Genomic DNA, 6,000 nt, shown 5'->3' on the forward strand with positions numbered 1-6,000 from the left:
CTCATACTGCCGCCACCGCCCTGGGAGAGAGAAATCTCATACTGCCACCACCGCCCTGGGAGAGAGAAATTTCATACTGCCACTGCTAAGTTTGCCTTCTGGATGTTTGACAAAGACAAACGAGAAAAAAAATGACAAGAAAGGGACGTTAGTTTTACACCGACAATTTCGATGTATATTTTACATTGATTATCGGTGTAAAAAAATTCAAAAATTAGTTTTACACCAATTTACTGTGTAAAATTATACACTTTCCAAACACGTGTAAAATCGAACCAGGGTGTAAATTTTACCCCGATTCAATTTTCCACCCCAAACAAACGTGGCCTTAGAGATTCTCTCCCTAAGAAAGGTTTGTGGGGTGGAAAGCATTCCATTCTTGAAGGTGAAATTCAAGAGTAGGTGTATCTATTTGGGATGACCCTTGGCTCCCTTCCCTTAAGGGCGAAAGAATCCCTAGCCCCAAATGAGACCCTGGATTCCCAACTGAAGTTAATGATCTTAATGACCAACACAATAGAAACTGGAAAGAGCAAGTTGTTCATTCCCTTTTTTGTTGTTCACAAACCAATTTCGTCATTATGAACCTTTCCCCCTTGTTTGAGGCTGATAGTGAAGAAAGAAACTTGAAAAAAAAAATCAATTGGAGGAAGTTGTGGAACATTCCAGTTGAACCAAATGTTAAATCCTTTATTTGGAAAGCAGTTCATTAGAGCCTAGTTGTGTGTGCTCTAACCTCAGTAAAAGAAGGTTATTGCCTTCCAATACCTGTTGGAATAAATGTGTTTAGTGACGTATTCCCAAAGGCCAGCCCATGATAAAGATGATTGTTTTGGGGGAAATGCATTCTTTTTAGCACAGATAATTTTGTTTCAAGGTCAGTTTTATGCTTATATATTTATTATATAATATACTGATACTTATCTCAACCACAAATTGTCTCGAATTTAGTTCATGTATACTCTCTTTCCATCTCCCCATACACTTTCTATCTTGTACTTGCCACCCAATCATTATAGGTATAAGCATTGAGAAACAGAAGAATATAGGTACCAGACTACTTTTACATTCTACACATAATAATTGAGATTCTTCTTTTACAGGGGACCTAGGTATGGAGATAGAGCAAGAAATCCACTGAGACTACTATGGAAAGCCTACAATTATATAGGTTTGATCCCATGCCTCCACTTTTTTTTTTTTTTGAATAAACAAACAAAGAAGGATCTATTCAATGAAACAACAGTACATCAAGGAGTTAGGAACCTGGAGCTACCATCATCAGACTGAGCCAAGGAACTTTACCAATTAGGGCAGTTAAAACCAAAATGCCTCTGATCCTGGAGGCCTCCTTTAACAAGAAGATGAGCCAGAACATTACAAATATGTCCTTTAGAAGGAAAAACACTTGAGGATTGAAGTCTAAGTTCTACCTATTAGCACATTGAATCAAGTTTAAACAGTCTGATTTTAAAATAAACAGAGAGAGACCACTTTGTTAAGCCAAAAGAAGCCCTTGTCAGATTGTGATAGCTTTAGATTGAATAGCTGAGAAGGATGCGCATACGGGCCATACCAAGCTACAACACAATTGCCTCTCCAACCTCTAATTACTGATCCAAAACTAGCTTTATCAGAGCCTAAGAAGCCTCCACTAGTATTTACCTTGAATTGTCCAAAACCCAAAGGATGCCAAAAAGGGGCACAAGCACTAGTTTAAATTATTGAACCATTTGACATGGTTAGTCGGGTCATGTATTAGATATTAATGCTATTTATTTTTTATCCTAATTTTTATTCCATTTCTATCATTAATGAAAATAATTCTCATTAACCACACTTTTTTATATGATGAATATATAATATTATAGAATGTACCCGAAATTATCGACAAATTTCTACATTTTCTAGAATTTTATGTATGTTATTATTTAATAATAGCATCCATTTGGCATGGATAGTTTAACCACTAACCCACTACTTGGATATAAAAACCATTTTGCTTTTTTGGTTGATTTTAAATCATGTATTCTATTTTCACCATCGATAAAAGTAATTCTTATTTTCACACTTATTTTTTTTAATACGGTGAATATATAACAATAGAATTGTATCAAAATGCTTTATACAAATCTTATATTTTTCTTTGAACTTATATATATAATATTCGTTACTTAGTTATGACATTATAGATTGACCCATTTGACCCGGAATGTTAGATCATTGACCTATCTATCATCTAGGTATGGAAATGGTTTAATTTTCAAACTAGTTTTAAATTTTCATTTCATTTATATCATTGATAAAGTTATTATTTTTTATCATACTTATTTTTGTTATATTATTACTATATAATATTATAGATGTACCCAAAATTGTTTCATTTTTGTGTACTATTCTATTTTTAAAAATTTATTTTTGATTATACATCATGGGTTAATCTATTTGACTTGAAAGGTTGAACCACTAACCCACCCCCTATATAGGAAGATAGTTTAATTTCCTATCAGTTTTAAATTGTATATTTGATGCCCATCATTAATAAAATTATGTCTATTTTATCATAGTTATTTTTTAACATGACAAATATATAATAATAGAAACATGTGCAATTTTGTACAAAATTTTTCTATATTTTTGTATTTCTAAATTTGTATTATTTATTTATAACATCATGAAATTATCCATTTGATCTAAATGGTTGAAGTACTTACCCTTGACATAGATGGAAAATATGACTTTGTTTCTAGGTTTATTTTGAAAATATAAAATTGCATTCTATTGATATTTATTGTGTATGGATTTATTAATGGAATTTAATGATGATAATCAAAAGTATTTTTTATATTTCTAAATTTGTTTTATTTATTTATGACATAATGAAATTATCCATTTGACCCAAATGGTTGAACTACTTGCACACCACCTATATGAAAATGTGATTTCATTTCTATCTTTATTTTAAAATATAAAATTTTATTCTATTAATAATTATTGTGTATGGATTTATTAATAGGATTTAATGACAATAAATAAAAGTATAAATGTTGGATTCAATGAGAGAGAATGTGATTTATTTAATGACTTAAATGTGAGAGTTAATGAGATGTAATTGAATGTACTTAATGGTATTCTCTTAATTACATTTTCTACCCTTTCAATTGAAATGAGCTAAATTCAAGAGGAAGGGTATTTTAGTAAAGAAAATTTGTAGAAGTCAATACCTCCTCATTCACTCTTTTATAAGTAGTATAGATTTGTGGTAAATAGCAGTTGAACCAAACAAAGAAAAAGTTTAGAAAGAAAGAAAAACAAAACACTAGCAACTACACCTATTGATGAACTTCGACAAAATCCAAACAAAGCACTTCAAAAGGCCAATAAGGACACTAGTCTAGCCACAAGCCTGAAGACACCAATCCCTTTGAGCTAACTAATGGGTTGGAACATTCTAATCTCTTATAACAAAAGAATGAATCACATAACTCTTTAGCGAGCTTTAAGCAATCATGAATCAAAAAAGATAAGTTCAAAGAGTCTCTGTTGATTGTTAGCCAACGAACCAATTAAAGAATAGTTATCTCCTTCAACAACCACCTTAGTCCAACCAAGAGATTTTGCTAGTTGTAAACCTTCAAAGATGGTTGCTAAACAAAAACCAAGATGATCACGAGCCACCAAACCAAAAGCTCCGCCAATATTTGATTTTAATCCAATTTACCTGAGGAGGGATCCAAATAAATGAAATGCCCTTAGTTAGATTATAATGGGGTTGTATTGGTAATGATGAAGCTTCTTGATTTTGAAGTTCCTTCAGTTGAGCAAGAAGCCTGTTAATGGCAGATAATGAATTAGCACTAACATTATTGAATATAACATCATTTCTCATAACCCATATGTTATAGAGCATTAAGGCAATGTACATTAAAAGATCTTCTTTCTTGTCCTTCAAGGATTTACATAACTTTACCCAACCAAGGATCTTATTTTTAAAATTTGGGTTATCATATGAGGGGGTTAAAAAATAGGCCCAATTTCCCACCAAACCAACACCTCCTAGCTTAATCACAAGAACATAAAGCATGAAAAATTGATTCCTCGCTAATGTTACATATTGGACAAGTCCCACTAACAAAAATCTTTCTTCTAAACAGAGATTTATTAATTACTAAAGCATTCAAGCATGCCTTCCAAAGGAAGTGTCTACTCTTTCCTATTTAGCAAATAGAATAAATCAGTGACTTTGGACACCCTAGGATTCCTCAGTATGAGACCAACTATTCTATAACTTGGTAATCCAAGGATCCATGGATCATCCCTATGAGATGGATTTGCTTGAACCAATGGCCCAACATGGATCTTCTAAAATAACTTTCCTCCCTTTGAGGGTCCCCAAAACCCGCAATCAATGAATTTATCATGTAAGAAATATTTCTTCTTTATATATTTTGACTTTATTACCTTTGCCCACTAGTCGTCCTCACCATTTTCTAATCTCCAAAGCCGGTTTTGCCAAGAGAGCCATGTTAAAGCAACTAGGATCATTTATCAGAAAAAAAAAAAACTAGGACCATAGAAACCCATACCTCCTTGTTTCCTTCCTTACCCCACCAAAAAGATCTCTAGAGTTTATTAATTCTTTCACAAAATACTCATTGGCAATAGGAAACATGACATGTCGTAAGTTGGAGTGGTGTTCTATACAACTTTTATCATAATTCCATTACCAACATGGTTAAACAAATTGTGATGATCTAGCTTATCCATTATCATCCTGATGAAATCCCCATTCTATCCTATCATATGCCTTGCTCGTAGCCACTATACCTTTATTTGTTTTTGTTTTCTTCGTATGATGAAAATTTTCATGAGCTATCAAAACATTATCCCCAATACTCCCTACTTCTATAAAGGCACTTTGATTTGGAGATATTAGACAGCTTTGGCTTTAGTCCATCTACCAAAATTGGTGTTATTATCTTGTACATGGTATTGCATAAGCTGGTTGGCCTAAATTGGTTAAGTTCTTCTGGGTGATCAACTTTTTGGGATTAAAACTATGAAGATTAGATTCAAATCCCTCAATAGCTTGCTTTCAGCAAAAAACCTCCCATGGTTTTTTAACTATGAAGATTAGTTATCTCTCAACTACCATCCTTGTTTTTAACTTTTAATATTATGTTTCTCACTCTTCTTCTCAAAGCTTTATGGTTGAAGAAACTTGTATTTCTATCTCCCCATTTAAGACAATTGCATCTTATTTTTTGTGCCTAAAAAACCTCCTCCCTTTTAAGGCAATTGCCTACATTCTCTTCACATTGTTCCACTCTTTTAGGTGAATAATGTGAGCCCCTTTATCATAGAACCATTTCCAATTCCGCTTCTTCAATTATTTTCTTTAATTGGCCAAAACCTTCCTTATTATACTTCCTAAGCTCACTTTGAAGCCATCTATACTTATTTCTAGGACAAACTTGGCTTGAACCCCTAACTTACTTCATCAAAATTAACATCATCTATTGTCTTTGTGCAGTCTTCATGCATTCTCCACATTTCTTCAAATCTAAATGGTTTTCATCTTTTCCCCAAATTTAGATTTGTATCTAACAAGCCAGGGACATGATCAGATCCCCCAATAGTTATATGAAAAACCAACACTTACTTGAACAAGTTCTACCAAACAATGTTACATAAAGCTCTATCTTGGACTTCCTTCACATGGCTGATACCTTGTTCCATGTGTATTTGAGACCATAGCTTTTTTATGCCTTCTAAACCCATATCAAAAAGCGTTTGATTGTTTCCCTGCATCTCTCAATGCTTAATTACCCCTCCCCCCTTTCTCATTTGCATTCAAAATAAAATTGAAATCCCTAATGTAGAGCCAATGGCCCTTAGAAAAAAAAAGTTTTCTATCATTCTTTTTTGGTTCACCATAACAAAAAGAACAATATCAATATGTTGCATTATTGCTATTCAAAATTGAATAGTGAATAAAAA

Source organism: Nelumbo lutea, chromosome 1, assembly GCF_056320005.1.
Source record: "Nelumbo lutea isolate HS-2025 chromosome 1, American lotus-T2T, whole genome shotgun sequence".
In the NCBI taxonomy this organism is placed as follows: Eukaryota; Viridiplantae; Streptophyta; class Magnoliopsida; order Proteales; family Nelumbonaceae; genus Nelumbo; species Nelumbo lutea.